General features: G+C 44.1%; 1 long non-coding RNA gene across 1 annotated transcript in view; it reads right to left on the bottom strand.

Moving 5' to 3' along the window:
• Positions 1-357: 357 nt before the first annotated feature.
• The window catches only part of LOC137377727 (uncharacterized), a 33,473-nt gene continuing 14,220 nt past the window's right edge, over positions 358-19,610 (bottom strand). The window contains exon 3 of the long non-coding RNA XR_010976478.1: positions 358-443. This is a non-coding gene — a long non-coding RNA (uncharacterized lncRNA). The remainder of the gene's footprint in view (positions 444-19,610) is intronic.

The raw sequence follows: 19,610 nt of genomic DNA, 5'->3' as shown, positions 1-19,610 counted from the left end.
AGCCCTTACAAGACAGTTGAATTTTTAAAGCAACAGTATTTTACCTTGGCCTTAAAAAACTAAATAAAAGCTGGAGGCCCTTTCCCACACCCCCAAATGTTTCTGTAAATGGCCCATATGCCGAACATCAACTTTATTCCCATTCCGACCTTTCCCCCCCAACTTCGTCACATTTGCCCTTCAACCCCTTGTAAGATTTGTGTGTGTTTGGATGGGCTGTTGACGAGCTTTTGACCCATAAGGTACAAACTCTGGCTTCTTAATCAAGATAGAGAGTTTATTAAGTACAGCAAGAATAGACAAGCAATACTTAACCAACGACAGTAGTTATACAACAGGATATTGAATGTCCTCGGTCCTTGCCTTCCAAGCTGCTGTGGTGCCATCTTCTTTCTTGAGGTCAGGTGCTGCTCCTCGAACTTGCGTTGATGTTCACTGGAACACTGGAGTAAGCCAAAGACAGAAATGTTGGTATGAGAGCAGTGGAGAGTGTTGAAATGGCAAGCAACCGAAAGCTTGGGATCATGCTTTTGGACTGAGCAGAGGTATTCAGCAAAGCGGTCACCCAATCTGCATTTGATCTCCCCAATGTAGAGGAGACCGCATTGTGAGCAGCAAATACAGCAGACTAAATTGAGGTATTCTGTTGACTGTACGTTGCTTTCTTCTTGAATTGGTGCACCCCGAGTTGTCTGAGCACCTGTCATTTATGGCCCCCTCCAAGGGTTCCTTCCTTCCAATTGGTCAGGTTTAACCTCACCTTCTGTCCATTGTCTCTTCTTGATTAGGTTATAGTAATCAGATTACAGCAGATATGACCCTATCCTCTGTACATTGTCTCTGCAGACAGCTTGATGGCCAGTCATTGTCAAACAATGGGAAATGTTTGCTGTCAATTCAAGTCTTGAATGGTCTCTGAATATCTTTATTTGCATTATCATCCTGCGTGAGGCCCACCAAGTCTATTCCTTATTGTGACTGAATCTGTCTTAGTTTGAAATGCAGAATGGGCATCCGGTCTCATAGTAACGCTATTTTTGGTATGTTTGTGAAAAAAAAACACTGGCTTCCACCTTCTCCCCACTACAGTATACCAATATACATTGAATTTTTTACAACATGATTCTAAACACAAAGTCCACAACTTAGTTCTAATCTAATACATTGATTTTATATAGAAAGCAAACTATTCCCGAGCATAACCGGAACATAGAAAATAGGAGGAATAGGCCATAAAGAACAAAGAACAAAGAAAATTACAGCACAGGAACAGGCCCTTCGGCCCTCCAAGCCTGCGCCGATCCAGATCCTCTACCTTAACATGTTGCCTATTTTCTAAGGGTCTGTATCTCTTTGCTTCCTGCCCATTCATGTATCTGTCTAGATACATCTTAAAAGACGCTATTGTGCCCGCGTCTACCGCCTCCGCTGGCAACGTGTTCCAGGCACCCACCGCCCTCTGCATAAAGAACTTTCCACGCATATCCCCCTTAAACCTTTCCCCTCTCACTTTGAACTCGTGACCCTAGTAATTGAATCCCCCACTCTGGGAAAAAGCTTCTTGCTATCCACCCTGTCTATACCTCTCATGATTTTGTACACCTCAATCAGGTCCCCCCTCAACCTCCGCCTTTCTAATGAAAATAATCCTAATCTACTCAACCTCTCTTCATAGCTAGCGCCCTCCATACCAGGCAACATCCTGGTGAACCTCCTCTGCACCCTCTCCAAAGCATCCACATCCTTTTGGTAATGTGGCGACCAGAACTGCACGCAGTATTCCAAATGCGGCCGAACCAAAGTCCTATACAACTGTAACATGACCTGCCAACTCTTGGACTCAATACCCCGTCCAATGAAGGAAAGCATGCCGTATGCCTTCTTGACCACTCTATTTACCTGCATTGCCACCTTCAGGGAACAATGGACCTGAACACCCAAATCTCTCTGTACATCAATTTTCCCCAGGACTTTTCCATTTACTGTATAGTTCACTCTTGCATTGGATCTTCCAAAATGCATCACCTCGCATTTACCCTGATTGAACCCCATCTGCCATTTCTCTGCCCAACTCTCCAATCTATCTATATTCTGCTGTATTCTCTGACAGTCCCCTTCACTATCTGCTACTCCACCAATCTTAGTGTCATCTGCAAACTTGCTAATCAGACCACCTGTACTTTCCTCCAAATCATTTATGTATATCACAAACAACAGTGGTCCCAGCACGGATCCCTGTGGAACACCACTGGTCACACGTCTCCATTTTGAGAAACTCCCTTCCACTGCTACTCTCTGTCTCCTGTTGCCCAGCCAGTTCTTTATCCATCTAGCTAGTACACCCTGGATCCCATGCGACTTCACTTTCTCCATCAGCCTACCATGGGGAACCTTATCAAACGCCTTACTGAAGTCCATGTATATGACATCTACAGCCCTTCCCTCATCAATCAACTTTGTCACTCCCTCAAAGAATTCTATTAAGTTGGTAAGACATGACCTTCCCTGCACAAAACCATGGCCATTTGGCCCTTCGAGCCTGTTCCGCCATTCATTATGATCATGGCTGATCATCCAACTGTTCTCGCGTTCTCCCCATATCCTTTGATCCCTTTCACTCCAAGAGCTATATCCAACTCCTTCTTGAAAACATACAATGTTTTGGCCTCAACTGCTTTCTGTGATAGCGAATTCCACAGGCTCACCACTCTCTGGGTGAAGAAATTTCTCCTCATCTCAGTCCTGAAAGGTTTATCCCGTATCCTTAGAGCATGACCTCTGGTGGGGGAGTCCAGAACCATCGGGAACATCCTTCCTGCACCTACCCTGTCAAGTCCTGTTAACATTTTACAGGTTTCTATGAGATCCCCCCTCACTCTTCTGAACTCCAGCGAATATAGTCCTAACCGACTCAATCTCTCCTCATATGTCAGTCCCGCCATCCCAGGAATGAGTCTGCAAAACCTTTGCTCCACTCCCTCTATAGCAAGAACATCTTCCTCAGATAAGGAGACCAAAACAGCACACATTATTCCAGATGTGGCCTCACCAAAGCCCTGTATAATTGCAGCAAGACATCCCTGCTCCTGTACTCGAATCAAAGTTGGGAGAGCTCTCCCACAGACCAGTCAAGCCACAGCTTGGCATAGTCATACTCACAGAATCATACCTGACAGACAATGTCCCACACACTGCCATCACCATCCCCGGGTATGTCCTGTCCCACCGGCAGGACAGACCCATCAGAGGTGGTGGCACAGTGGTATACAGTCAGGAGGGAGTTACCCTGGGAGTCCTCAACATCGGCTTCGTACCCAATGAAATCTCATGACATCAGGTCAAACATGGACAAGGAAACCTCCTGCTGATTACCACCTACCGCCCTCCCTCAGCTGATGAGTCAGTACTCCTCCATGTTGAACACCCCTTGGAGGAAGCACTGAGGGTGGCAAGGGCACAGAATGTACTCTGGGTGGGGGACTTCAATGTCCATCACCAAGAGTGGCTCGGCAGCACCCTTAAAGGACATAGCTGCCAGACTGGGTATGTGCAGGTGAAGTGTGAACCAACAAGAGGGAAAAACATACTTGACCTCGTCCTCACCAATCTGCCTGCCGCAGATGGATCTGTCTATGACTGTATTGGTAGGAGTGACCACTGCACAGTCCTTGTGGAGACGAAGTCCCGCCTTCACATTGAGGATACCCTCCATCGCGTTGTGTGGCAGTACCACCGTACTAAATGGGATAGATTTCGAACAGATCTAGCAATGCAAAACTGGGCATCCATGAGGCGCTGTGGGCCAGCAGCAGCAGCAGAACTGTACTCAACCACAATCTGTAATCTCATGGCCCGGCATATCCCCCACTCTACCATTACCATCAAGCCAGGAGAGCAACCCTGGTTCAATGAAGAGTGCAGGAGGGCATGCCAGGAGCAGCATCAGGCATACCTCAAAAAAAATGAGGTGTCAATCTGGTGAAGCTACAACACAGGACTATCTGCGTGCCAAACTGCGTAAGCAGCATGCGATAACCAGAGCGAAGCGATTCCATAACCAACGCATCAGATCTAAGCTCTGCAGTCCTGCCACAACCAGCCGTGAATGGCAGTGGACAATTAAACAACTAACTGGAGGAGGTGGGTCCACAAATATCCCCATCCTCAATGATGGGGGAGCTCAGCACATCAGAGCAAAAGATAAGGCAGAAGCATTTGCAACAATCTTCAGCCAGAAGTGCCGAGTTGATGATCCATTTTGGCCTCCTCCTGAAGTCCCCAGCATCACAGATGCCAGACTTCAGCCAATTCAATTCACTCCGCGTGATATCAAGAACGGACTGAAGGCACTGGATACTGCAAAGGCTATGGGCCCTGACAATATCCAGCAATAGTACAAAGAACAAAGAACAGTACAGCACAGGAACAGGCCATTCAGCCCTCCAAGCCTGCGCCGATCTTGATGCCTGCCGAAACGAACACCTTCTGCACTTCCGGGGCCCATATCCCTCTATTCCCTTCCTATTCATATATTTGTCAAGATGTCTCTTAAACGTCGCTATCGTATCTGCTTCCACCACCTCCCCTGGCAGCAAGTTCCAGGCACTCACCACCCTCTGTGTAAAAAACTTGCCTCGCACATCCCCTCTAAACTTTGCCCCTCGCTCCTTAAACCTATGTCCCCTAGTAACTGACTCATCCACCCTGGGAAAAAGCTTCTGACTATCCACTCTGTCCATGCCACTCATAACTTTGTAAACCTCTGTCATGTCGTCCCTCCACCTCCGTCGTTCCAGTGAAAACAATCCGAGTTTTTCCAACCTCTCCTCATAGCTAATGCCCTCCAGACCAGGCAACATCTTGGTAAACCTCCTCTGTCCCCTCTCCAAAGCCTCCACGTCCTTCTGGTAGTGTGGCGACCAGAATTGCACGCAATATTCTAAGTGTGGCCTAACTAAGGTTCTGTACAGCTGCAACATGACTTGCCAATTTTTATACTCTATGCCCCGACCGATGAAGGCAAGCATGCCATATGCCTTCTTGACTACCTTATCCACCTGCATTGTCACTTTCAGTGACCTGTGGACCTGCACGCCCAGATCTCTCTGCCTGTCAATACTCCTAAGGGTTCTGCCATTTATTGTATACCTCCCACCTGCATTAGACCTTCCAAAATGCATTACCTCACATTTGTCCGGATTAAACTCCATCTGCCATTTCTCCGCCCAAGTCTCCAACCGATCTATATCCTGCTGTATCCTCTGACAATCCTCATCATTATCCGCAACTCCACCAACCTTTGTGTCGTCCGCAAACTAACTAATCAGACCAGCTACATTTTCCTCCAAATCATTTATATATACTACAAACAGCAAAGGTCCCAGCACTGATCCCTGCGGAACACCGCTAGTCACAGCCCTCCATTCAGAAAAACACCCATCCACTGTTACCCTCTGTCTTCTGTGACTGAGCCAGTTCTGTATCCATCTTGCCAGCTCACCTCTGATCCCGTGTGACTTCACCTTTTGCACCAGTCTGCCATGCGGGACCTTGTCAAAGGCTTTACTGAAGTCCATATAGACAACATCCACTGCCCTTCCCTCATCAATCATCTTCGTCACTTCCTCAAAAAACTCAATCAAATTAGTAAGACACGACCTCCCCTTCACAAAACCATGCTGTTTCTCGCTAATAAGTTTGTTTGTTTCCAAATGGGAGTAAATCCTGTCCCGAGGAATCCTCTCTAATAGTTTCCCTACCACTGACGTAACGCTCACCGGCCTATAATTTCCTGGATTATCCTTACCACCCTTCTTAAACAAAGGAACAACATTGGCTATTCTCCAGTCCTCTGGGACCTCACCTGTAGCCAATGAGGATGCAAAGATTTCTGTCAAGGCCCCAGCAATTTCTTCCCTTGCCTCCCTCAGTATTCTAGGGTAGATCCCATCAGGCCCTGGGGACTTATCTACCTTAATGCTTTGCAAGACACCCAACACCTCCTCCTTTTTGATAATGAGATGACTGAGACTATCTGCACTCCCTTCCCTAGGCTCATCATCCACCAAGTCCTTCTCCTTGGTGAATACTGATGCAAAGTACTCATTTAGCACCTCACCCATTTCCTCTGGCTTCACGCATAGATTCCCATCTCTGTCCTTGAGTGGGCCAACCCTTTCCCTGGTTACCCTCTTGCTCTTTATATATGTATAAAAAGCCTTGGGATTTTCCTTAATCCTGTTTGCCAACGACTTTTCATGACCCCTTTTAGCCCTCCTAACTCCTTGCTTAAGTTCCTTCCTACTGTCTTTATATTCCTCAAGTGCTTCATCTGTTCCTAGCCTTCCAGCCCTTACAAATGCTTCCTTTTTCTTTTTGACTAGGCTCACAATATCCCATGTTATCCAAGCTTCCCGAAACTTGCCAAACTTGTCTTTCTTCCTCACAGGAACATGCTGTTCCTGGATTCTAATCAGCTGACGTTTGAATGACTCCCACATGTCAGATGTTGATTTACCCTCAAACAGCCACCCCCAATCTAAATTCTTCAGTTCCTGCCTAATATTGTTATAATTAGCCTTCCCCCAATTTAGCACCTTCACCCGAGGACTACTCTTATCCTTATCTACAAGTACCTTAAAACTTATGGAATTATGGTCACTGCTCCCAAAATGCTCCCCCACTGAAACTTCGACCACCTGGCCGGGCTCATTCCCCAATACCAGGTCCAGAATGGCCCCATCCCTAGTTGGACTATCTACATACTATTTCAAGAAGCCCTCCTGGATGGTCCTCACAAATTCTGCCCCATCCAAGCCCCTAGCACCAAGTGAGTCCCAGTCAATATTGGGGAAGTTAAAATCACCCACCACTACAACCCTGTTACCTTTACATCGTTCCAAAATCTGTCAACATGTCTGTTCCTCTACCTCCCGCTGGCTGTTGGGAGGCTTGTAGTAAACCCCCAACATGGTGACTGCACCCTTCCTATTCCTGAGCTCCACCCATATTGCCTCGCTGCATGACCTCTCTGAGGTGTCCTCCCGCAGTACAGCTGTGATATTCTCCTTAACCAGTAATGCAACTCCCCCACCCCTTTTATATCCCCCTCTATCCCGCCTGAAGCTTCTAAAGCCTGGAACATTTAGCTGCCAATCCTGCCCTTCCCTCAACCAAGTCTCTGTAATAGCAACATCATATTTCCAAGTACTAATCCAAGCTCTAAGTTCATCTGCCTTACCTGTTATACTTCTCGCATTGAAACAAATGCACTTCAGACCACCAGTCCCACTGTGCTCAGCAACATCTCCCTGCCTGCTCTTCCTCTTAGTCCTACTGGCCTTATTTACTATGTCCTCCTCATTTACTTCACTAGCTGTCCTACTGCTCTGGTTCCCACCCCCCTGCCACACTAGTTTAAACCCTCCCGAGTGACGCTAGCAAACCTTGCAGCCAGGATATTAGTGCCCTTCCAGTTTAGATGCAACCCGTCCTTCTTGGACAGGTCTCATCTGTCCCTGAAGAGAGCCCAATGGTCCAGATATCTGAAACCCTCCCTTCTACACCAGCTGCTCAGCCACATGTTTAGCTGCACTATCTTCCTATTTCTAGCCTCACTGGCACGTGGCACAGGGAGTAATCCAGAGATTACAACCCTAGAGGTCCTGTTTTTTAACTTACTACCTAACTCCCTAAACTCCCCCTGCAGGATCTCTTCACTCTTCCTGCCTATGTCATTGGTACCGATGTGTACCACAACCTCTGGCTGTTCACCCTCCCCCTTCAGAATGCCCTCTGTCTGTTCAGAGACATCTTTGACCCTGGCACCAGGGAGGCAACATACCTTCCTGGAGTCTCTTTCACGTCCACAGAAGTGCCTATCTGTGCCCCTGACTACAGAGTCTCCTATAACTATTGCTCTTCTGCGCTTTGTCCCTCCCTGCTGAACAACAGTGCCAGCCGTGGTGCTACTGCTCTGGCTGCTGCTGTTTTCCCCTGATAGGCCATCCCCCCCAACAGTATCCAAAACGGTATCCTTGTTAGAGAGGGGGATAGCCACAGGGGATTCCTGCACTGACTTGCCTGCCCCTTCTAGCGGTCACCCATCTATCTGTCTGCACCTTGGGTGTAACCACTTCTCTAAAACTCCTGTCTATGACGCTTTCCGCCACCTGCATGCTCCTAAGTGCATCCAGTTGCCGCTCCAACCGATCCATGCAGTCTGTGAGGAGCTGCAACTCCTGTAGATGTAGTCGCCCGGAATGCTGGAAGCGTAACGGACCTCCCACATCTCACAGGTGAAGCACTTCACCCCTCTAACTGTCATTTCTATCACTAATTAGTTAATTGATATAAAATAAATAAATACTTATTAAATCCTTACTAAATTATGATACACTTCACTATGTGGTCCCTAGTGCTAGATTTCTACAATAAATATTAAATGTTGTCTAAATACAGTAATCTCCTCCCTCTGGTTTAGTTATTCTACTTATTAATTCGTTAATTAGTGTTTTAATCAATTTTTATCAGTTTTATTTTCAAATTCGGTACAGATTCCCTACCAGCCAATCAGGTCACAACTTTCCTGTGACGTCACCTTTTCAGTTTTTTTCCCACGCGAGGTAACTTACTCAGTATACTTACCGCTCTGGAACTCCGCCCTCCGAGTCTGCTCCGAGAATCCCCGAGGTAAGTTTTTTTATGTACTTACCGCTCCGGAACTCCGCCCTCCGAGAAGTACTGAAGAACTGTGCTCCAGAACTTGCTGCACCCCTAGCCAAGCTGTTCCAGTACAGCTACAACACTGGCATCGACCCTGCAATGTGGAAAATTGCCCAGGTATGTCCTGTACACAAAAAGGAGGATGAGTCCAACCCGGCGAATTACTGCCCCATCAGCCTTCTCTCAAGCATCAGTCAAGTGATGGAAGGGGTCATGAACAGTGCCATCGAGTGGCACTTGCTCAGAAATAATCTGCTCAGAGGTGCTCAGTTTGGGTTCCGTCAGGGTCACTCAGCTCCTGATCTCATTACAGTCTTGGTTCAAACATGGACAAAAGAGCTGAACTCAAGAGGTGAGAGTCACTGCCCTTGACATCAAGGCAGCATTTGACAGAGAATGGCATCAAAGAGCCATCGCAAAACTGAAGTCAATGGGAATCAGGGGGAAAACCCTCCGCTGGATGGAGTCATACCTCGCACAAAGGAAGATGGTTGTGGTTGTTGGAGGTCAATCATCTGAGCTCCAGGACATCACTGCAGGAGTTCCTCAGGGTAGTGTCCTAGGCCCAACCATCTTCAGCTGCTTCATCAATGACCTTCCTTCAATCATAAGGTCAGAAGTGGGGATGTTCGCTGATGATTGCACAATGTTCAGCACCATTCGCAACTCCTCAGATACTGAAGCAGTCTGTGTAGAAATGCAGCAAGACCTGGACAATACCCAGGCTTGGGTTGATAACTGGCAAGTAACATTCGCGCCACCCAAGTGCCTGGCAATGACCATCTCCAACAAGAGAGGATCTAACCATCTCCCCCTGACATTCCATGGCATTACAATCACTGAATCCTCACTATCAACATCCTCGGAGCTACCATTGACCAGAAACTGAACTGGAGTAGCCATATAAATACCATGGCTACAAGAGCAGGTCAGAGGCTAGGAATCTTGCGGTGGGTAATTCACCTCCTGACTCCCCAAAGCCTGTCCACAAGGCACAAGTCAGGAGTGTGATGGAATACTCTCAACTTGTCTGGATGAGTGCAGCTCCAACAACACTCAAGAAGCTCGACACCATCCAGGACAAAGCAGCCCACTTAATTGGCACCCCATCTACAAACATTCACTCCCTCCACCACCAACACACAGTGGCAGCAGTGTGTACCATCTACAAGATACACTGCAGCAAAGCACCAAGGCTCCTTAGACAGCACCTTCCAAACCTGCGACCTCTACCAACCAGAAGGACAAGGGCAGAAAATGCATGGGAACATCACCTGCAAGTTCCCCTCCAAGTCACACACTATCCTGACTTGGAACTATATCGCCGTCCCTGCATAGTCGCTGGGTCAAAATCCTGGGACTGCCTTCCTAACAGCACTGTGGGTGTACCTACCCAAAATGGACTGCAGCGGTTCAAGAAGGCAGCTCACCACCACCTTCTCAAGGGCAATTAGGGATGGGCAATAAATGCTGGCCTGGCCAGCAACGCCCACATCCCATGAATGAATAAAAAAAACTGTTTAAAAACAAGGGGTTGTCTATTTAAGACAAAGATGAGAAGACATTTTTTCTCTCAGAGGGTCGTGAGTCTTTGGAATTCTCTTCATCAAAAGGCAGTGAGTGGAAGCAGAGTCTTTGAATATTTTTAAGGCAGAGGTAGATAGATTCTTGATAAGCAAGGGGGTGGAAGATTATCAGGGGTAGGTGGAAATGTGCAGTGATCAGTTCAGCCATGAACTTATTGAATGGCAGAGCAGGCTCGAAGGGCCAAGTGGCCTACTCCTGCTCTTAATTTATATGTTCATATCACTTGAGGTGTTAGGTCAAATACTTTTTGAAGATCAAAATCGACAATGCAAATAGGCTTTCTCCATACTTCACAATGCTTAGATTTCAATAAAGCCAGCAACTATCCTACCCATTTCTCATGGAAACATCAAGTCTATACTTTTATGTTTACTGCATCTGGTTCCAGAATATTCTTTATATCTACCATATTAACTCCAAGAACCACCTTTCGACCCACTGATATTACTGGAAGTTTTTCAAGCTCACTCGGATATCCTTTTTCGTGGATAGGAACCATATCAACACTCTGGAATGCTGGAACATTGAATACATCTCAAACAAAATCTTATTCACCAACTTCACGATAAGTTACTTCTTCCTGACACAACTCACCAGAGACAGTAGCATTCTCTATCTCTCATCTAAATCAGCACTTTTTGGAAATTGACATTTGTATTATCTACACCAATTACCCCACCATGAGATGGGCAACACAATCAGCATCCATTTCCTTCTATTCAATTGGTTCATTAAATATTTCCAGCTGAGCAGCACACCTCATCATTTCCCCAAACTTAGTGTACATGAATACTTACAAAGCCTGTTGGGCTAGATACCAATTCAATGTAGTTTCCTCTCTTTGACCATCAGGTGACCCTTATCGCTTTTATCAGAGTACCAGACTTGTCATTATTGACACCAGCCCAGAGGAACAATTTTGGCAATGATTGACAATAGACTTTAGGTGGGAAAACAATTTAAGATTATAATTATATTGCTCTCTGAAGAACACAACCCAATGATTTAACCTACCTCCCTAATTACTCTCCTGTCCTCATAAAGCATTGCATTGTAATCTACCTTTACAGCAGCTCCTGATTACTATTACTTCATAGACCCTTTGCATTATCTTAACAGTCTATTTTCGTTTTCAAGTTGCCTTAATAGGGTGCTGTTTGGTTGATGAACAACTAACTTTTTAGTTCATGATCAACAAAATGCTATTTCTTCCATCATGAAGTAGCAGGTTAGTTGTTGTTTTGAACACCAAACAGTTTGTGCAATGTTCTGACCCAGGTCTCATCAAGTTACTTTTTGTCATCTTTGTGTTTCACAATCCCCTTCCAAAATCTTGCATAACTTTTCCACTGACAACCCAATACATTATTTGAACTTTCTTAAGAATCTCCTGCAGTTTAAGTGAATGATATTGATCTTAAAATACCTTTACTACTAACATTGTTGAACATTTGGGAAATTGGACCAATCATTTTAAGAGATGATTTAGCTAGAAAAGGCTTGTTTACAAATTAAGACTTATTCTATCATCTGTGAATGGCTTCAAGACCAGGGACAACAAATTTCTTTTTAATTGTCTTTTATTGAGCTGGAGAAATGTACCAGCAATTGTATCTACTCCATTAACTTTTATGTAAAAAAACTTCAATGCAACTAACTACAGAACAAAGAAAATCACTCCTTTTGTCTTATGTTGGCCTAGATAGATATATCTTGATCAACTCAGCCATATCTTTATCTACATACTCAAACATAAAATTTTAAATTATCAAGCACAAGACAAAACTCTTTTGTTTTGGCTATTTTGCCTCTTTATAAAGTTTCATCATACAATTGCAGTATTGGTTGCATTTTGATATTAATATTGGATTTATTTGAAATAATTAACTCTTCAACATAAAATTTGAGTTTCTTCTCCAAAAACAAATGGCGAAATGGTATGGGCTCAGAATTATCGATTAAATTTTACAAGTACTTTATTTACTGTTACATGCTGCAATATCAAAACAAATCACCACACAAAAAAACAAAAATTATTTGCTGTTCTTTCACCTGCTCTGCTTCACCAGTAACAAAGTCAGGAATTCTTTAATGTTTTTAGATTAATGCTGCAATTTAAAATATGTACTCCCAAACCTTTACCAATATTTCAGTGTCATTCCCAGGGTTTTCACTCTTTTTTTTCTCTGCTAGGAAATTGTCTGCCTTTGCTCTACACCTACTTGCAAAACAACTGACGAGATCAGTAATTTACTTGCTTACATCCTTCAGAACAATGTTTTACTGCAAATGATTACAACAACTTTATTGGATTGACATTAGAGGCAATGATAGTCTGAAAAATTGAATGGAAGATGTAACAACCAGAGCTTGGCAGACATGAGTGTGCACTTTGACTACACTGCAACAGTGTAGTTAAATTATCACAATGCTATAATATGTATACAGGATATAGAAGTATATGTTTCACTATTCATTTAAGGTTGTGGGACTTGGCTGTGTCGTGAAAATTTATTTTATGCTGATCATTGAAAGCTAATATCCCATTTATTTTTGTCCAAGTGATTGGAATTGAGACATTGAATAGTCGATTGACAGATATTTTATTGACTAGTGACAGAGCTGGATTTTTTTTGTTAATTATCCTTTGGTATTTAGTGCGAATCTCCATTTGCTGACTCAGACCAGTACCTTAGTATTGATCTGGGAACGTGTATGTCTCCATATACATATGAAAATACATAACGTCTCTGAAATAAAAGGTAATTGAAACAATAAATTAAATGCATCCTATATTCATAAGTGAGTTGGATTACATTAACAATATTTTTCAAAGCAAAAACTGTGTGTGGCTTTTCTGATTTATTTCTGAAAACAATTTCAGTTAAAGTATGAGAACAGAAAGTGTCGGAAATACTCAGCAGGTCTGGCAGCATCTGCGTAGAGAGAAAAAGAGTTAACATTTCAGGTCTGTGATCCTTCATCAGAACTGGCAAAAGTTAGAAATGTAACAGTCTTTGAACAAGTGAAAGCAGGGAAGGGGAAGAAGAACAAGAAGGAAGAACTATGATAGGTTGGTGCAGGGAGAGATTAAATGACAGATATCATGGAACAGAATGCAAATGGAGTGCTAACTAGTTATAGCGAAAGACAAAGCATGAGTCTGCCACTAGCACTCTCTGGACTCTCTCCCCGCTCCATCCTATCACAGTACTTCCTTCTTGTTCTTCTTCCCCCCTTTCACTTGCTCAAAGACTGTTACATTTCTAACTTTTGCCAGTTCTGATGAAGGATCACAGACCTGAAACATTAACTTTGATTCAAAATTTAGTTGAACCGTCAGGCTGAGGCACTAATACGACTGGGGAACTTCAGCTGCTTTGATTGGGTTCAGTTAGGTGGTTTTCCAACATGTCTTGGGTTTCTGCTTTCAGCTGGGCCTGTTTCTCTGGACTTAAGCAATAAGGATGCTGTTTTTTTGGAGAGGATTATCCTACATCCACAGAATGTATGGCTGAGGTTGTACATCCTGGTTTATCCCTACAGACTCCTTTAAATGCTGTGAGGATTCTTGTTAGGTCTTCTCGTTGTTCTGCATCTAAATATGAAAACATAGTGTCTAATCTCCCTAACAATTCAATACTGGCTAACCGGATAGTAGGAGTTTCAATTTGAGAATTGTCTAGGCCTCCTTCTGCCTCATCCTCACTATGCCTTTCATCCTTCACTGTCCCTACTACTTGACATACTTGTGCTTGCTTATCCCCCTCCCGCCGGTGATATTGTTTCAACAAATTGATATGACACAGCCGATTCTTTTTGCGGTGATCTGTGGTGTCAATCAAAATAATTTACAATTCTCTTGACTACTCTATATGGTCCACTGAGCCATGCTTTCAGTGGTTCACCCTGCAAAGGCAGTAATACTAACACCTCATCCCCTGGTTGAAATGTTCGGGTCTTGGCATGTTTGTCTGCCCATTTTTTCATGGTTTTTTGGGAAGCTTTCAGGTGTTCCTCAGCCACTTAGCAGGCTCTCATGAGCTGCTCCTAGAACATGGATACATAATCTAACACAGAAGATTCATCCCTCTGTTCTAAAAACTTTTCTTTGATTAGTTTTGGAGGACCTCTTACCTCATGTCCATAAACTAATTCAAAAGGACTAAAACCGGTAGACTCATTAGGTGAATAGCTAATGCAAACATAAGAAATTCCAGCCCTTTATCCCAATCATGGGGATATTCAAGACAATATGCCCTGATCATCGTTTTGAAGGTCTGATGGTACCTTTCTAAATCCCCTTGTGTCTGTGGGTGGTATGCTAAGGACTTTAATTATATTATACCCAAATTACTCATAACTTCCTGGATAATTTTAGACATAAAATTGGAATCTTGATCTGACTGAATCTCAATCGGTAATCATATCTAATGAAAAACTGGGTTAGCTTTTCTACCACTACCTTAGCAGAAATTGTTCCCAAGGGAATGGCCTCTGGAACCAGATAGTCATATCCATAATTGGCAGTATACATTGATGTCCCGTTTTTGTTTTCGGTAAAGGTCCCTCACAGTCTACCAACACCCTACTAAATGGTTCCCCAAAAACTGGTATGAGAATTAGAGGTGCCGGTTTTATGGCAGGTTACGGTTTTCCCATAATCTGGCATGTATGACACGTTTTACAAAACTGCACCACGTCATTGGAATAACCTGGCCAGTAAAAATGTCAACCTGTACGTGATTTGGCCTTCCAGATCCTCCAAATGTACTGCCATAGAATTTCATGGGCTATCCTTAACATTTCCTGTCAATACTTGGGCAGTACCACTACCTGGTGAACTACCATCCATTCTTCGTCTGCAGATCTGTGTCTCCACTTCCTCATCAGAATCCCATTTTTAATATAGCAGCCTTTCGTAACTCCCTTTGCTTCAGCTTCAGTTAGAGCCGATTGTGCCACTTAACTTAAACTCTGGATCGGCTTGCTGAGCCTTGATCAGAGAAGACTTACTGAACATTTTCTTCGGATTATCCAAATCCCCAAAGAAAGTTCAGATATTTGGCTATCTGTCTGTGGTGCCAATTTGACCTCTGACAACAGAACTTGTTTAGCCATTGCTCGGGCCATTACACATGAAGAAAAAATTCCTGGAACCTTTTCCCGCAACTGCTCTGTCTCTTTGACTTCACTTGGTCTTTCTGTGACTATTGGAGAAGCTACTACCTTTGTTCTGGCCAAATCATTCCCCAGGAGTAGGTCAACTCAATCTACAGGCAAACTATGGACAATTCCTTTGGTTACCATTCCAGAAATTAGGCCACACTCCAGGTGCACACGATACAAAGGTACGCGTATATACTCCCCGCCGATACCATTCACTAAAACCTTGGCATTCATTGCACTCTCTGGTGGAAATGTCATGCCTTTCCCCACCAACAGAGTTTTGGTGGCTCCTGTATCCCTAAGTATAACTATAGGTTTACCTGCCTCACTTGAGGAATAAGGAGTTACTTTTCCTTTTGACAAGAATTCCCTATAACTCTCAGGTATCTTGTTCCCAGCACTCACAGCGGTTTTTGTACTTGGCCTTACAGCTGCAGTTAGAGCTACAGCTTGATCTGTCGTACTCTCAGTCAGGGCCCCTTTCTCTGCTTTGGCCTTGTGTACCCCAATAAGTCCCATGGGTTTACCCCACAACTTCCAGCATTCTGCACAAAGGTATCCCACTTTGTGGCAATGGAAACACTTCGGCTTTCATGTTGTGTGGTTGCCTTTAAGAGTGATGTCCCTTTAAGATCTTAGTATGCTAATGAGCCTGAGTACCAGGATGCAGTCACGTGACTCCATGCCAGTCGCACTCTGTAACTGTAACACCAAGAGGCAGGTCCTGTAAATGGTTCGCTCTGCACTGTATATACTTGTTAGCTGTTTAATAAACCTGTTTTAGATCTTCAATCGACTGAACTCCACGCTTCTCATTTATGTTGCATCAGACAACATAAAAAGCTTCTCATTACATGGTGGCAGGAGTGGTGAGAAGACAGAATCAAAGGTTGAAGACCACAGGAAAACAGCTTTTAAAAACTACTGCAGCTAAAAGAGAGAAAGTTAAAAGAAATACTGGCCTAAACAGTGTAAAGAAAAAAACGCTCTCCAGCTGCAGAGGACAGAGAGCTGAACAACAGGCTGCAAATCAATCACCATGATCAGGTGAGTCAGTATGCCATTGGTACAGGAACCCCAGTTAAAAAAAAGCTTTGAGGTGCTTGTAAAGTTGATTTTCTTTAAAGGCTCAGTAAAATACGAAGGAAAACCCAATCCCTATCCCAGACTGATCAATTGTTTTCAAAGGCTCCCCCAGGCTGATCAGGCCCGCACCATTACAAGAGGCGCCCCACAGCAAAAAGCGCGGGAATCCTCCAGTCACGCAGCTCGCAGCTAGAGCGATAAGAAGAAACTCATTCAATCACTTCAGCATGAACAGCTTTCATTTACTCAGCCTAAGTTTAAAAACTCATAAAACCACTCAAGTGTGAAGAACTGCTTCTTGAATGGCTGGATAAACCCTAGTTTAAAAAAAGCACTTGAAATGCCTATTGCTCAGCTATATATACAGACAGACTAGAGTGCTGGAAGCTGCTCCTGTCAATCAAATAAGCCAGTCTAAAGAGAGAATTTGTTTAAAAAGAAAGCAATACAGAGTCACAGAACCAAGTCTTAAAGCAAGTTTTAAAGCAAAAGAACAGCAGAAAGATGGATACCAATTTTCCCAGCATGAACTTGAAAGCCTTGGATATCCTATCCGCGTTCAAACTGTTCCAGCAGAGAATGCAGTTATGCTTGACAGACCAAGTAATTGCAGAACCAAAAAAACAGGCTGTAAAAATGATAGTGATTGGAAATGAGGGATTGCACAGAATCAGTACGACTCTGGATTATCTGAACAGGACCAGACAGATCCCGCAAAGATATGGAAAGTGCTGCAAGATCAGCTCCAATTGATGGTGAATTTCGAATTCACCGCCTGTCATTAATGTCCTACAGGCAAGAGCCTTAGGAATCAATAGACCACTTCGTCAGCAAAAGCCGTAGTAAGGGGAATGAATGTGATTTCTCAAAGGTTGAGCAGTCAGACCAAATAATGGAGCTGGTAATTTTATCAACACCCATCGAAGTGTTCCAGAAAGACCTCTTGGGGAAAAGGAAACATCACAGCAGCAAAGCACTGCTGGAAGATGGCAGAAAATATGAAGTCATTGTAGCTGGACAACAGCACCTGCAAGCAGTAAGATCAGCCAACAGTATCGGCACCATAACCAGGTCAAAAAGAGCAGGCAAACTGTCTGTTAAGAGCGGCCGGTTCCACTCACTGTGAAATTGCCCTGCATTTCGTGACCTGTGCAAGGTGTGCATTGCAAAAGGACAGTGGGCACATCTATGCAAGAATTCTGCCTCGAACGACACAGCCAGAAGCCACAGTCGGACAGAAGCCAATGGAAGACAGGCACAGCAACATGGCAACAGCAGCAAGGAAAGCACCAGAGACGTCCATAAATTCAAGTCAATGCACGGAGTCCACAGCAAAACAAACCTGAGACAAGACTCAGGTAGGAGCAAGTCTCAGTCACAAGACGAGCAATCATTCCACATTGTCAACATACACATCATGGTGATGAAGTCAAACAACTGGAAGCTTTCACCACCATTAACATCATGTGCCCAAAGAAAGCTGGCAAACACACACTCAAGGTCAAGATTAACACCGTAGCTAGTGCAAATATCCTACCAGTCCGAATCCTCAAAGATTTGTACCAGACATGTTGGAAATCAACGATAAAACCAATGACTGCCAAGTTATCTGCAAATGATGGGTCACCCATCCTGTGCAGTGGCACATTAACGATGCAATGCAGCTATGGCAAGTTGGCATGGAAACTACAAAATTCTACCTAGTAGATACGAGCAGACCAGCAGTGGCAGGACTACCAGTGTGTAAGGACCTCAACATCATAACTATCCAGGAGAGCATTGTCAAGGGGAAATCTCCAAGGACCGGAACCCGCTTGCAGACTCTGGCCAGCATCAAACGGTGCAGTTTGGAAACCCAGCAACAGCACATCAATGTCGCGCCTTCACTTCTGCTCTCTAGAGGACCTCCAGCACCACAACGAGCCAGAACGGACAGGTATCTTCATGTGATCAAGTAATCCTCCCCCAACAAGTCCTCAACCTGGAGCCCCAAGCCTTCAGACACGGAGGATGAGGAGAGGCGAAGGACACGCAATCTTCTGAAGAGGCAGAGGAGGAATGAGTTGAAGCATTGTCTATTGGCTCTTCGAGATGAGGTGCCGGAACTTTCCAAGAATGACAAGACCCCAAAATTGGTCATCTTCAGAAAAGCAACAGAGTACGTTAGCAGGCTGAAGGCAGAGCAACAGAAACTGAATGCAGAGAGGGAGAAACTTCAGAAAGAACAGCAACAGATAAGACACAAACTCCCTGAGCAAAAGTTGTCAAATCACCAAGACGATATATGGACTTTTGAGCCTCTATATTTGTAAAGTTCATAATCTCTATCCATGTGTAAATAATTTCGAAGTTATCTACTTTTATATGTTCTTTCTTTTAGCATATGAGGCTTATCGTTGGAAAGAAGGGGGGATGTTGTGCAATTGCCTTTAAGAGTGACGTCCCTTTAAGATCTTTATATGCTAATCAGCTGAGTACCAGGTTATAGTCATGTGACTATATGCCAGTCACACTGTAACACCAAAAGGCAGTTCCTGTAAATGGTTAGCTCTGCATTGCATGTACTTGTTAGCTGTTTAATAAATCTGTTTGAAATCTTCAATCAATTGAACTCCACGCATCTCATTTATGCTGCATCAGACAACATAAAAAGCTTCTCATATCAGTCTCACTTCCACCCTCAATATCTTCCTTTCTGGTCTGAGGAGGAGATCCCAGGGGTTCCCAGCTGTCCCTTATTGTTGCTGGCTACTTGCCTTCCTTTCACCCTCCCACCTTCTATCCATCTCGGGTTTGTGGGGGTGATGGAAAAGGGGTGTGGGCTTGTAAACAAGCTCATAATCATCAGCGATCTCAGCTGCCTATCTAGCTGTTGAAACCTTTTTGTTCTTTGCATGGGTTCTTACTAACCGAGGGAATAAATTTTTAAATTCTTCCAGACGAATTATTTCCCTAAGGGTCTCATACGTGGCTCTACCTTTAGTAACCGCATCCAATGATCATAATTAATTTGCTTTACCCTCTCAAATTCTATATAAGTCTGC

The sequence above is a fragment of the Heterodontus francisci genome, chromosome 1, assembly GCF_036365525.1.
Source record: "Heterodontus francisci isolate sHetFra1 chromosome 1, sHetFra1.hap1, whole genome shotgun sequence".
Lineage (NCBI taxonomy): Eukaryota > Metazoa > Chordata > Chondrichthyes > Heterodontiformes > Heterodontidae > Heterodontus > Heterodontus francisci.
Note: the sequence above shows the minus strand (reverse complement) of the source record. Positions and strands in the feature narration are given on the sequence as shown.